Here is a 15,831-nt window from a genome sequence, read left to right as displayed (position 1 = left end):
ACGCTCCTGCACATCATGCGGTGGAGTATACGGCTTCACAAGCCACCTCCTCATGGGAAACACACCATCAGCCAGAATTAGCAGGGTGGTGGTGACCCCCCTCCATGGTCATTGTTGGATTCCCTGGAATAAACACACCCCTATCCATAGTGTGGGTGAAGTGACATCCCCTGTAGATGTGAGCATAAGGCTCCTGTCTGGGTGTCCAATCTCGACTTTGAAGAAATGTCCCTTTATTTTATTTATTTATTTTATATATCAGATTTAATATACCCTTATCATCGCAGACTGCCATCAGGACAACAGAGGCAAAGTTTTTCTTATTCACATACTGCCCCGATGCATCAGAAGGATTCCTGATGGGAATATGGCATCCATCCCTGGCTCCCACACATTGGGGGAAGCCCAGCTGGGCAAATCCCGCCGTGACCTGTTGAGAGAGGCATAAGAAAGCATCACTCCACAGAGCAAAAAGTGCCTTGAGGGGTGGGGGGATCAACACATGTGTGCACAGGGGCTTTGAGGAGGTACAGCCATGAACTCATACACAAGTTTACTGACACCAAGAACATAAAGCGAGAAGTGGCTTGATACACACAGTCTCTGCATAAAGGGGCCACTCCAGCTGCACAGAAGAATCCATGTACCTCTTCCACATTATCTGCAAAATGGACGCCCCTCCTGAAGAGTGTGACCCTCATGGCTAGGCAGAATTCATGCATGGCTTCTGCAACAGTTGCCAGGCCAAAACCAAACTGCTGTTTCACTTCACAGAAACTGTTCATGCTGGCCAGATACCAGATAGTCATGCAGACTGGGAATGCAGCCTGCATGTCCTGGCGCTGCAGATGGAATCTAAGGCTGTCCACAATCCTCATGAAGAAGAGAAGAAGAGGAGTTTGGATTTATATCCCCCCTTTCTCTTCAGTAAAGAGACTTAAAGGGGCTTACAATCTCCTCCCCCCCACAACAAACACCTTGTGAGGTGGGTGGGGCTGAGAGAGCTCCAAAGAACTGTGACTAGCCCAAAGTCACCCAGCTGGCATGTGTTGGAGTGCACAAGCTAATCTGGTTCACCAGATAAGCCTCCACAGCTCAAGTGGCAGAGCAGGGAATCAAACCTGGTTCTCCAGATTAGAGTGCACCTGCTCTTAACCACAACACCATGCTGACTCCAAGGTCTTCCTGGTCATGCAGAAGTTTTTCAGCCACTCCTTATCATCCCAACAAGCCATTCCTCATCATCCCAACAAGCCTGCTCCTGTGTGGATAAACCCAGTAGCGAGGGGGTTGGGGAGTGGTCACCAGGGCAAACCACGTCCACCTGCAATGTCTCCTCAGTACAGCAGATTGAAGAGATGCCTGGGCCATCTCTTCCTGGTAGTGGGCACACGCAGCAATGGAACTGTGCATGAGGCTGAGTAGGTGTGCCACAAATACATCCAGCAGCTGTGCCACCTCTGGATCCATGCTCAATAGGTTCAGATCTCCTGGCTCACAAAATGTGCTCCTACCTAAAAACCGCAGAGCCAGAGAAAAGGCAGAGCAGAGACATTCATTCAAGCTGCTGCTCAAAAGTAACAGCCAATCAGAAAGCGGGACACAAGGGATGTTCGCGCATGCGCGGATACGCTTGCGGTGTAAATACAAAAGACCTGGGCTTGCGCAAAACAAACTGGAGTATTTCCTCTGAGTCTTCACTTGATTCCTTCACAGAAACAGGTAGCCATGCAAAGGGAGAAACTGGGATAAAATAGACCTGGATTGTAAGATATCGATTATAACCCTGTATAATTGTGCCATGCCGAAACAGCCATTGTGTGTTAAATAGTGTGTTAAATATTGGTAGGTTTGCTGACATTCCTAGTATTTTGATTGGCTATAAAATCCTGAGGAGCAAGTACTAAGCTTAAAGTACAGCTGTATTTCACACTATATGTGTGCATGTTTTTTATGTAAGAGATCTATGTATGTAACAGGAAAGAACAAGAGAAAAACTTGTGGGAACAAAAATGCAATTTCCCCCTTCCTCTTTCTGCTGGTCATTACCCCTTCCCCATTTCCTCCTCCCACTGAGCACTGTTGCTTTCTCATTCCTTACATAGTCTCAGTTTCCTCCTTCTGGCCACCTCTGTTACCAAGGCCCCATGATGAATCGACAGACAGGTGCTGGGTGTGACTGAGTGGCCACATGAGTCAAAGCATTCCTACACATAGCACATCAGAGGGAAAGGTAAGCTAGAATCCTTCTGCCTGGGGCAGCTAGTCTTTTATGTGTCAGAAGAGTATTCAGTCATGCCATTCCTGCCTTCAGGCTGAAGTGGCACAGTTCAGGAACAGTATTATACACGATAGGGTGTTTGTCTCAAAATGGACAAAAATTTCAAAAATGCTTATCAGTAATATTGGTCCATAATGTGAAGCTGCAGTAAACAGCAGTGTCACCTGTAGTGTAAATTAGCATGAGACCTGCTGCCTATGCATTTGGGCATTGTTGGCCCAATAGGTGCAGTGTACTAGCAGCATATGGGATTGTGTCAGTAAACATTTGTATTCTATAAACTGTTTTATTTTGAAACCTAAACTGATGACCCTGCCAACTTCCTTTTGAACCTTTGCTTCCCTTTTTTTAAAAAAAAAGCCAAAGAAAGGAAAATAAACCATAGTTATGAAATAACCTTTGTATCTGATGTGCATGCAATGTCAGGCTGATACCCAGATGAACACACGGCTTTTCATAACTGTTCAGGACTGTTGCTATATGATTTCCCTTGGTTCTCAGTTTCATTGTGGGTCATGGATTGCCTAGAGTAAATATTTTTGTGTAGCATGATTTAAATATGTACCATACTGCAGAAAGACAAATGCTGGTCATGACTCACAAGGTGAAAGACTTAACTGAGTTGTGTTGTAAGCATATGATAGTGAAACTGGATAGAACTCAGGACCCACACTTCTTGTGCTGTTGCGCAACACACTTTAGAAAGTTCTGTGAAAGTGAAGTAAACAAGGGCTGAAATGGGAGTTGTGAATACCTAATATGCCAAAATAGTTGCTCAATGCCTCTTTTTACTACAGCAGTTGCATAACTTAAAGTGGCACTTTGTTTTGCCAAACATCACTAATGGCTGAATCCAAACTCTTGAGTAGTATAAAGTCACAAGCCCACAAACCTGTGTTATGTACATACAGAAGCCCAGCCAGTCTAGTACTCTGAATAGCATTGCTCAGGTGCTCAGTAGTCAAGAAATCACTAACAGTGCAATTCTGAAAAGAATTATTCCAATCTGACCCCATCAATACTGTGCATAGGATGGCACCAAAAATACAGTTTCTTAGCACTCATTCAGGAAAGAATACAAATCTTGAAGCAGCTCTGGACCAAGTGGTCTAAGTGGTACTGGCAGTAATGTAGGGCCCATTCTGCTTGGGCATATCTTCAGCAACAATGGGGAAGGCGTCAGACTCTTATCACCAAGCTTTGCTTGTTCCTTGTGGTGGAGAAGAAGCCCAACAGAAACTCTCCCAGTAAGTGAAAGGGTCAGTCCACACCTGTACCCAATTGAATCAGCTGGCCAGCACTTTTCTGTGTATCTAAAAGGGACAGTTGCAAAGGTAAACCTGGCTGTTGGGTTGTATATGCAGTAGCCAACTGTGCACAGAATTCCCCTTCTAACATGGAATGTCTTCACAGAAGCCTGTTTTTGAATTAAAAAGATTTTTATCCCTTCTCTCAGCCAAAGATTTCAAAGGCAGCTAACAGAAAACAAAATGGCATTAAAACAGCATAAATAAAAAATTATATAAAACTATTAATTAAATAATTTTGAATTAATTATAAATATTTTTCTCCCAAATAAAAAATTATTTACAAAAGTTCCTGAGCCATACTTTGGGAAACTATAACAGTGACATAACCTTTATTGGTTGGAAAGCATTTTGCAAATTGTTTTTGAATGTTAAAAATTGAACTAGTGCATTGGTGCCCCCAAGTTGCTATATTCATGATGGAAATAGCTGGCATTCAGAGGCGGAGCGAGGGGAAACTGTGCCCAGGGTCTGCATGTGCCATGCACCCCTGCCACAGAGCTGCCTGCCCCGGAATGCCCCCACTACACACCCTCCACGGCCTGGCCAAGCCTTTGCCGTGGCTCCGCCTGGGGCATCCTGCCTCCTCCCCACCCCATTGGTGCTGCGCCACTGCTGGCATGGGTTACTTTACTAGAAGGGGTGAAGTAGAATCACTGCAGAAGGATTGTCTGATCAGATAGTTTTTTTTAAAAGAAATGGTCTGAGTGTGGACCCTCCATTGCTAAATAGAAGAGGTCACAGCTTAGAAGCAGGTTTTTTAAAGGGTGAGGTATTCCCTGAATGAAGGGGTAATGCTGCTAGAAAGAGGTTTAGCTAATCCTCCTGTTCACTAGTTTATCTCTCTACATGAGCTCTCCCACTGCCTCTAGCAGACAAAGAAATAAAAGGGTAGTGTTGCTAATTGTTAGCATAGTCACTAGCCAACAGATTCCCCCCCCCCCCAGTAGTACATGAAGTGTCTCACTTCTAAACCCTTCTAAACCCTTCTCCCTCAAGGCAAGACCATTCAAGCAGTCATCAGCTTCTCCACCACAACTACCCACACATTCCAGATCATGGTATAAGACTGCTGGAAAGAATGCACTTTAAAATATTTCTACATGACTAAAGGGACTCCTTATGGCACAAACAACTAAAAAAAAGTTGTCCCAAGAAAATGAAAGTGAATAAATCTTCCAGTTGACTGAACAATCTGACCAGAAGAAAAATCTCTCTTTGACTTCAAATGCGGACAGACCCTAAATGTGCTGGGTAAGCACTATGGGCACAGGCACCAAGATCTATAATGATGAAAAACAGCCCAACCTTATTGCCATGTCACTGAAAGAATATCAAACACCTACCTGTTTGACTTTCCATCTTGTCTCACAACATGTATATATGCATATATAAGCCATATAGAGAGTCTTGGTAAGCTAAAATTTTATTTCAACTTAAATCAAGATTCCATATGAAATGTGTAGATGTCATTTAAGAGTTCAACATGTTATTGTTTCTTCTGTCCTTTGCCCTTCTGCATAGATCTCAGGATATCAGCCTCCAGGGGGGACCTGAGGAAACCCCAGAATTACAGCTCATTTCCAACTACAGAGGTCAGCACCCCTGGAGAGAATGGATGTTTGCAGGGTAGACTTTGTGACATTGTACCCCACTGAGGTCCCTGTCCTCTCCAGGCTCCATCCCCAGCCTGGATCTGGCAATCCTACAGTCCCTTCCCCCCATAGGTAGCCAGAAGGGATCCAGTAACCCCAGCTGAAATACTGTTACAAGTATATATTGTATGAATAATTTTCCATGTTCTGTCAACCTCTGTAGACTTACTAATTAAATTTCCTGGGAGGAAGCATTATTCTTTATTATACATAGATAAATCGACCCCTTGAGAGGTTAAACACAGTCTGAAGGCAACAGAGTGTATGGTGAGAACCTGAAGGCCGCATCCTTTCTGAAACCACACAGAATCACAAACTGTATGACCCAGACTGGCAGATCCAGGAGGGGGAAATGAACAAGAATGTCACAGTGCTGATGGTGTGATATGCAGCCGGAACCAGAACTCAGCTGTCTGGCTGTGCTAGAGTGATTAATAGTGATACAGTTCATTGTTTACTGGTGGTGATGGAAGCTCAGCTAAGCTTTGGGAATTAATTAGCTACATACAAATTAATTGGTTCACAAACACGGTGCTTTTCAAAATTTGAAAGCCTGTTTTCGGTAACTATTATAGCAGAATTTTCTTTCACTGGAGCTTAGGAAAATGTTTCCCTTTGACTAAAGTAATTCTAACAATTGTTTTTAACAAAAATGTAATAATAAGCACCTTTTTGCTCATACGATGTGCTGCTGATGGTTTTGTATGCATGTAAATTTCACTTGGTTAAGCCTGGAACAATGAAATCTATGAGGCCTCTTCTGCATATGCAGAATAATGCAATTTCAATCCACTTTCAGTGCATTTTGCAGCTGGATTTTACTGTGTGGAAAAGCAAAATCCACTTGCAAACAACTGTGAAAGTGTATTGAAAGTGCATTATTCTGCATGTGCGGAAGGGGCCTGAGTGTTCACCAGGAAGTGTCAGATAAATTATAGGGAAAACAAATATGTATTCTTTGCAAGACTGACCGTACAAAAAACCTTGCTATTTTCAGGCAAAACTGGTATTTGGCATAATTTTCTATTTCCTTTCCCCATCCCAGCATTCAAAGGACTTATACTGATAGAAGCTCAGCTCATGCAATGCTACAGCAGAGAAATACAGGTACCTGTCATTTTTTCTCCACTGCAATAAAAGCAGCTGGGTGTACTTTTTGCAGTAAGGGAATTGAAGGATAGGAACAGGTTAAAGTCCTCACCCCCACACCTCTTACATATAATGGAGGCTGAATGTTTAGAAATGGGCCCTTGAAACTTTTCATAGCATAAAAGTAAATAACATCCCATTAAATTTTTGTTAAAGGGACAGGACAATTTTTTTTCTCCAGAGAGTTAGCAAACCTATTTTTCCCCAACAAAGAAAACAAGTTTAAAATAAATACAGGTCCCCACATAACTGTAACATCGCAGAATGCAGTTGATAGATTCCCTATTTGGATTATATACATAAAAATCTTTCTGCGTATGCAATGCTAGATTAAGCCAAAATGATTTTTTAAAAATATGCTAGCTTTTCATTTGCACATGTGACATTCCCCTTGAGAACTATGCAATGTGACATTGCTAAACCTTTGGGTTGAATCTAATTAAGGTCATAGTTGGAAGATTAGTGAATATCTCCGGAATATATCTGGGTGGTCCAGTTTCCCACTTTAGGCCACATATCAAAACATTATTTCATTAACTTGAACTAGGCTTATGCCCTAATTTGCTTCCTTTGTGCAAACCAGATTCCCTCTTCAGTCCTCCTTGTGACTTCTAAGGAAAATTTTAGCCTGGTAAGTGTCATAAAGGAACACAATGGCCAGTAGACAAGGCAACAATTCAAGAGGATGGGGAAAGTCAAGAATCTGGAAAGAAAGTGCCTAGATACTAGATGGACAATCCCCAAATCTCCAGTAATTTCCTAACCTGGAGCTAGCAACCCTAAGGAAATTGATCTCTGTATTGAGGAGATCAATTGTGATTCCAGAAGATCTCTAACTCCAATCTGGAGGTTCGCAAACCCTACAAGAAGAGATGGAAGCAGGAAAAGAGGAGAGACTCTGGGGGTTTTCGGGACACAGTGTGGTAGGGGACTTGCCTCTGAGAAGTCCTTGCAGGCTCCTACTTATTTACTTTAATCTCTGACAGTATTATTTTCCAAAGTTACTGGTTAAGAAGAAATTAGAATCCTCAAATAATACTGTAAAAATTAATGGTTCACCCAGCTATATCTATTGATGGACATCCAGACACCACCCCAGATGTACTGACCAATTGCTTGGAGGCTGTGGTGGAATGGTTGAAAAGGAGTCAGTTGAAGCTAAATCCATCTAAGATGAAGGTGCTGTGGCTAGGTTGAAAAGTTCAGGAGTGATGCCAATTGCCAACTCTTGATGGCATACAATGCTACACCAACCCTCAAGAGCCTGAGTGTGTTCCTTGATGCCTCTTTGTCAGAGGCTTAGGTGACATATGTGGCCTGCCTGGCTTTTTACCATCTTCGCTAGGTAAGACAATTGGCTCCCTGCCTGTCCCAGTGTTCCATGCAACGATCACCTCTATATTGGGCTACTGCAACTTGCTCTATGCAAGGCTACCCTGCTCTGGAAACTTTAGCTGGTGCAGAATGCAGCAGTTCAGGTCCTTACGGAAATCCTGTGGAAGGCATACATTCAACCAATGCTCTGCCAGCCACATTGGCTCCAGGTAGAGCCAATTCAAAATTCAAGGTTTTAGTATTTACCTATAAACCCTGAAATTGTCTGGGGCCAGCATATCTCTCTCTGTGTGTGTTCCCTGAAGATCACTACATTCAGCACACGACAATCTTCTGGTGGTCCCTGGCTGGAAAGATGTCCGGCTAGCCTCAACCAGGGCCAGGACATTTTCAGACCTGGTTCCAGCCTGGTGGAATGCTCTGCTAATGAGACCCAGGCCCTGTGGGATCTGATGTATTTGCACATGGCCTATAAGACAGAGCTGTTCCATCAGGCATATTTGTTGAGGCAGCTACATTTTCCCCCATCATTTGGCTTTCCCTTTCCCACTCCTCTTCCCTTCAGCATTGGGTTTGAAACTGTATATTTGGTGCTGTTGAACTTTAGATTAGATTTTAACATTGAGGTGTACTGTGATTTTAGAAGCTACATTGAACCAGCAAGGGGAAGGGTGGCATATACTACTAATAAATTTTTACTTTAGCTGAGTTAATTGACCGCAACAATAAATAAATACTAATAAATTAATTTATCAACTAAACCTACTCCAACCTCAGATTCTCATGGGGAAATTCATATTTAAACAGTCACAGCTTGTACAGGTTCTTTTTATATATTACATGTATTCCTTCATTATAGGAAAAATCTCTTGTTCTTCAAAATGACAATTTTCTTTGATTTTTCTTTCTCAAGTTCTTTTTTTGAAGTTCCATTTGTTAGTCAAACCTTATTTTTAGTTTATACAAATTAAGAAGAGATATTGTTTCAAGACATCAGATGAAAGTCAAGTTGAATAAAGGGCTCGTGTTGCATTAGGCAAAAACAATCCAGAAATCTACTTTGCCTGAGAATTCTTGTATTGCTTATATTGTAACAGGAGGGCAAAGAGTTGTAATAAAGCAATTCTATCCCTTCTATTAGTGAAAAGCATTTTAGAATGGGTAAATGATTGCATTCCTGACTTCTTCATCTACTCGTTTCTTTGAAAGCTCTGGGTTATTGGCGACAGATCACAGATGACGATCACAGGATCGTAGGACTCTGCAATCAGACTGAGGCATGAAAGGTGCAACACAATTTGTTAGTAAAGGGCTTGTCCATACTACTTTTTAGTTTCAGTATTTGATTTGGGGCACAAACAATGAGCTTCAATCGAAAACTGTACTGCTTTGTGTTTCTCCGAAAGAAAGAAAGAAAGAAAAAATCACAACTGGTTCAGAAAGTGATTTGCATGCATATCTGTGTGAATCATAGGCCGTTTCCGCATGGCCCATTTATGACGGCCTGGGGGCGCCAAAAAAGGCTCCCCCAGGCCGCCGTTTCAAGATAGCGCCGCCAGCTGCTGCAACGCGAGCAGCGGGCTTAATTCTGAATGCGCCTTTCCTTCCCCAGGGCGGCTTCAGGCCGCCCTAAACAACAACCCTTTAAAGGGTTGTTGTTGGGGAGGGAGCGGCCTTCCCTGCAGCTGCGGTGCGCTTAACCGCAGCGCCGGCTGGAAGATTAAGCTTGTTCCTCCTCCCTCCCACTTACGGTGTCCTAGCCGCCAAGCTTGCGGAAGCGCCGGCAGCCCTCGGCCCACACTGTCCTCCGACCCGGAGGTGGCAGCGCATGGGCGGCGGCTGCGACGCCCGCAGGCCATTTGCGCAATGCAGGGAGGACACCGTAAGTGGGAGTGGGAGGAGGGGGAACAGGCGTCTCCGTGCGCGGAGCCGCTTCTGCCGCCTGCTGGGGTTCTCCGCTTCTCCCGCTGCACATGTGCGAATCGGCTTATACGCTCCCCACGCCACCCGCACTCTTGGCGGTGTGGGGGCGCAAGGAGGCCGTGCGGAAACGGCCATAGTTTTACCACCTTTGTATATATTAGTTTTTTCTTCTTTCCATAGAACAAGCTCTTTTTTTGCTTATATTACTGAATATAGAGTCAGATGTGTTGATGTCTTTATACAATTTATAAAATAAATAATGTCTTTATAAAATAAATAATTATGAAGATATTTATCATTTATTTTGATTTCCCCTTTGCACAGTTGATTTTTTAAATTTAATTCATTTATACATCACCTTTCTCCATAATGGGAACTGAAAGCATATGCATCATTTTTTCTTCTCTATTTTATGCTTAAACAATCCTCTGAAATAGGGAAGACTGAGTGTGTGACTGGCCCAAGGTCACCCAGCGAGCTTCCATGACATGAGTGAGGATTCAAACTCAGGTCTTCCAGGTACTAGCTGGCATTCTTAAAGCCCAATCCAGATGGGGGGCTGAACTCTCAAGGGAGCAGTGGAGGAACATGGCGATGCATTTTCCCTCTCTGTCGGTGCAAATGGGCATCCCTGCCAGTGGCAGGGCTAGAGGCACTGGTGCTCAGTCACCCCTCGGGTCCATGGTGACACTCTGTAGTGAGGGGGATGGGCCAGGGTGTTCCCAGGGGTGAAACCAACTTCAGTCAGCTTCCACTTGGAGTTTGGTCCATGAACACCATGCTCTGGGGCTTGGAGTTATGGGCTCCTGTTCTGCCTTCCTATGGATTACATGTATTTCCAGGAATTAAGTCTTCCAGATATTTCTCCAAGGCATTACATTACAAGCATGTAAAGACCACCACCACCACCACCACGACCACCACCACCCCAGTCCCAAAATAAAAACCCATTCTGGATTCCTTTCAATAGACTCTGATGTTCAGGAGCATCCACAAACTTTTCAGAAAAAAAGTAATGGTGTAAGGCAGCTGGGACATGTATAATTTGCAAAATAGATATGTAAGGGAAGAGTTGCTTCAACAAGAAAGCCAGAATCAGGCTTAGCCATGGATGGTATAATGGCTGTTCATGACTGGGTGGGAGAAAACATAATGCTGCATTCCAGTCTCTAGTGTAGTGGTGGCGAACCTATGGCAACGGTGCCAGAGGTGGCACTCAGAGTCATCTCTGTGGGCACACGTGCACAGAGTTCATCATGTGGGGGACGGAAAATCACCCCCCAACCACACACATCTAGGCTGGCCTGGGTATGATCCTTTACCTGGGAGTGAACTTGGTTGCTGGCAATGGGGCTTGCTTCTGAGTAAACCGTCCTAAGGGCATGATTCACCCATTCGAAGCGTTGCATGGTTGCTTCACCAAGCTTACTCCTGAGTAACGTGCGCCTGAGTAACCAACCATTTTTTCTAAACTAAAACCTCAGCATTCAGGTTAAATTGCTGTGTTGGCACTTTGCAATAAATAAGTGGGTTTTGGGTTGCAATTTGGGCACTCGGTCTCGAAAAGGTTCACCATCACTGCTCTAGTGCTTCAAAAAGACAAACAGGTTCAAAACAGCAACCCTACCTCACCACCAAATACATGTGGTGGGGGAGCAGCACCAAAGCAGAAGTGCTCGAGCCGTGACTTCCATGGCCAGCCATGAAGTGGGAGGGGCAGACAGAAAGAAGGAGAGCCAGGCCCTGAGATGACAGGTCCTGAGCCAGGTGGAGCAGGGCCGGCCAGTGAGTTAGCAGCCCAGCTGGGAAGGAGCAAGACAAGTCCAGAGTGGCGGGGAAGAGAAACAAGGGGCACAAAACAAAAGAGAGAGAGAAAGAAACCTAGTTGGAGGTAAGTTCCAGAGAGAAAAGGGAAAGAGAAAAAACAGAGGAGATCACAGAGCTTCGGAACAGATGAGCAAAGAGTCATGAACTTCACATGCAGAAAGGGGGGCAGAAGTAGCAGTGTCATGCGGGGGGGAGACACATGAGGAAAAAGATTCAGCAGAAAGGGGGGAAATAAAAAAGCAGAGGTACTAGCTAAACAACTAGGGAAGAGGAAGGCTAAAGGAAGGGAACCACGGCCGTCCGACCCTACCGAGCATTTAAATACCCATGAAAATGAGGACAGAACCAGGGGGGTCAGTTAAAGAAGAAAAGAAGCTCCAGATCATAGGATTGGAAATTTGGGGGTGGATAGAAGCATTGGCTGGTCCTCACTGCCCCATAACCCTCCCCCCCACATGCCTTCCTTACCTTCTTTCTCAGCCCAAGCCGCGTTCAGTACCAGCATGATGAGCAGCAGTAGCGCCGCTCTGAACCAGGGAGTCTTCACCTTGGGAAGGGGAGACCCGGAGGAATGGGAAGATGCTTCCTGCTTTGGCATCGCCACTGCTGCCATTGCACCACTGCTGCTGCTGCTGCCTCAGAGGGCTGTGAGGCGGGGCCAGGGAGGGGCATGTGCAGAAGCCTCCACCAGCCCAGGTGGGGCAGGGCTGAGCAGGGGTGCCTGGCAGTGGTCTCTGCTGGGCCTGGTGGGGTGAGGTGAGGGGGAAGGGTGAGGGGTGTGCGGGGTGATTTTGCACCCCACACGACCCCAACGACGGCTGCCCGGAGTGCCTGTCCCCACCTCGCCCCATGGTAGCTATGCCTATGCCAGAGGGATTCTGGGTGGTGGGGCTTTTTTCTCTTCTAGCTGCCTTCCAGCACCACCGGGAAGCTTTCTGGAGGCGGCGCATCAGTACAGCTGCAGCAGTGCTTTCCCCAAGCACCTCCAGGAACTGGATTGGGCTGTTACACTACTCTGGCTCTACAGTGGGTTAGAATCATTTTCAACTTCTTTGTATAGGTCCAGGATTTAAAGAAAAAAATATGGATAGAGGTTAAAGGTTACAAGAACACACAGTGCTGCCACTCAAAATGGCTCCCTGTGTCAAGTTCCTTTCACTCTTTGTAAATATCTAGTGCAACTTGTGATCTCATTATGATGCACATTTCCTTGCTTAACAAGCACTGTGACATTCAGACACAGGGCAAATTATACATGATGTTACAAAATGGGAGTTGAGGACAATGGAAGAAGAAGAAGAGAAGAAGAGTTTGGATTTATATCCCCCCTTTCTCTCCTGCAGGAGACTCAAAGGGGCTCACAATCTCCTTGCACTTCCCCCCTCACAACAAACACCCTGTGAGGTGGGTGGGGCTGAGAGAGCTCCGAGAAGCTGTGACTAGCCCAAGGTCACCCAGCTGGCGTGTGTGGGAGTGCCCAGGCTAATCTGAATTCCTCAGATCAGCCTCCACAGCTCAGACGGCAGAGCTGGGAATCAAACCCGGTTCCTCCAGATTAGATACACGAGCTCTTAACCTCCTATGCCACTGCTACTAGTCTCCAGGTAGGAGTGGGTGAAAACAAGTATACTTTAGCAGAATCAGGAGGAGTGTCATACTTCCTTGTGACAATTGAAGTGGAACTTTTCCATTGTCCCTTCCTATGATCATGTGTACAAGCTATCCCCACCTATGTACAAGCTATTCTCACATCAGAAATTTGCACATCACACAATGGAAAGAGAAGGATTACAAGAAGTTTCTCTTTTGGCATCTTAAAGAAGCACAGGAAAGAGAAAACTCTGGCCACTTCTGTTTTCTTCCCCCTCTCATTATATAACATCCAGTCTAACAACTTGTTGTGGATGATCTGTCACAGGTGGTCAGTCAGACTCCTGATTAAACATTCTGTATGAAGTTTGTTCCAAGAGGCAATAATTCATGGCTCTTAACTGCAGTACAACTGCTTTTCATGAGAAACCTGTCCAATCCTGATGCTACAACTGTTTAGTAATAGAATAACAAAGACATCTTTTACAACAGATCTTTATGAAATAGTTCTTTTTTATTAGTCACATGTTATAGCACCATGATGAAGTGAATAACATTTGGATTTTATTTTGGATTAAAAAACCGAATTGGTTTATTTAGGTGAATTCTGTTTTTATCTAATTTTTTTTGGGGGGGGGGGGTTGATAAGTAAGCAATAGTGGTTGTAATGTTGTACTTAAATGAATAAATAGTAGAGGCAGTCCTTCATACTATTGGCCTGTAGGTAGTATTTTTCACTTTTCTATTTACAGGGAGGAATAGGAGCTGATGTTTGCTAAAATTATAATTTTACTGTCAACATCAAATGCAAATGTCCATTTACTGAAAAATTGACTGCATAATAAGTTCTTTCATCAACAATGAGTGTCTATGATATTTTATGCAGGATCAGGAAATAACCTTAAAACAAATCAGGTTATTTCCATGACTTATATCCTTCATTTTGGAATTAATCAGCTAGCTAATGTTCATATAAAATGTTACCCAATCAAACATATTATTTTGTCCTAAATGAAGCATATACTATTTGATTATATCAACCAAGACCAACTAACTTCAAAGTTGTTCTCATTAGATCTGCAGTTCTTTTTAAAGCCCTAAAATACAATAGGCTCTGCATTTCTGGGCAATTATTGCATGCCTCAGATGATGCTAACCACCCAGCAAGTTTAATAATCCCCTAGTAATGCACCAATGAAATACCCTATTTCATTCACAGAACTAAGTTTACATATAAATATAAGGAAAACAATCTAAATGGGAACTGACCTATATAGGCTGCTTCTATCAAACAAGCTGTACAATCAAGGTGCCAGTGCTATTACATAAATAAACATTTTTAACATTCTTATTTGTCAGTTATAATTTGGTATGAGACAGCTGTATGGAATGCTTTGCCAGAAAGTGCACTAGATGCCTAATGAAAATGACAGCAATTGCAATTTTCTTTGTTCAAATGATATAGCATTGGTCACAATTTGACTATTGGAGACTTACAGGGCTGGGATAAAATGATTTCATAGGTACCTTATGTTGGCATAAACAATAGTTTATGGTGGTCTGGAATTATGGTGTGTGCATAGACACAGATGGAGATAGAAATGAGCTACATAGGTGCTATAATATGCATTAAAATAGCGCTATCTCATACTGTGGACTGGGTTTGTGGCACATCTGACAAGTAGATACCACTGTTCCAATCTCATAAACATTTATATATAGAATTTATTAATGTACAGATTAAGGTATTCCCATGCAATGTTTTAACATGATAAATGCACAAAATAGGTCCTAGGTGTTTCCCATTAAGAATCACTTCAGTTGGGCAGATACTACATGTTCCAGACTTTCAAAGCAGAATATTTTGCACTGGAGATAATGTCATTCTTCTCTCAGATAGTACAGCTGTTGAATGGAATACATTTATGCATGAATGTGATGGGCCATTTAAAAGCCTTACCATCTTTTATCTTTTCCATATTAAGTCAAACACTCTTTACATACCCATGTTAAAAACTCCACCATTTAATAACCTATTGTATAAGGCAGACTTTATAGCAGTCAAAGAGAAAAAAATTGATTTAGTCATAAAGAGTTTGCAAACATTGGCAAGATATTGTTCTACAGTTTGCTCTATATGTAATTGCCATCTGCTGTGGAAAATCCCTGCCCTTAAAAGGAATGTCTCATAAAGTTCTGAATGTAATAAAAACATGAGAGAAAATTATAAGAAAGCATTTTACAACTTGCTGATTCTAACAGCACTAACCACTATTTCATATGAAATATTAAAACTTCCACAGTTCACTTTACTGGTTTTACTTGAAGCCATTTATTCCTTCAGTTCATCATTCAATAAACTTGAACATTTTAAGTTCAATGTTAAGTTCAATGCTAAGTTCAATGCTAAGTTCAATGCAACCTATCACTCATAAAACCATTATACACCATTTTCACAACCATAAAAAATTACAACAAAACAAAGAAACAACAATACATATCTGGATCACTTCCTATTAGCCTCACATTTTCATCGTAATGTAATATCTAGCAATCCTTCTTCTAGATTCTTAAAATTTTCTAAATTAGTATATAGACTATTCTTAGCAACTATATTTTAAATTACTCCTACTGTACCACTATATTACATTGATTTAGGTGTTTAGAAACAGTTCTTAATGTTGTAAATATGTTTAAAATGCATGAAAAATTTTATTTGCTTAGTATAATTCACAAGAGGGTTCTAATCTTTAAGAATTTTTTA

Source organism: Sphaerodactylus townsendi, linkage group LG07, assembly GCF_021028975.2.
Source record: "Sphaerodactylus townsendi isolate TG3544 linkage group LG07, MPM_Stown_v2.3, whole genome shotgun sequence".
NCBI lineage: Eukaryota > Metazoa > Chordata > Lepidosauria > Squamata > Sphaerodactylidae > Sphaerodactylus > Sphaerodactylus townsendi.
The sequence above is the reverse complement of the archived record's forward strand: the minus strand, read 5'-3'. Positions refer to the sequence as shown.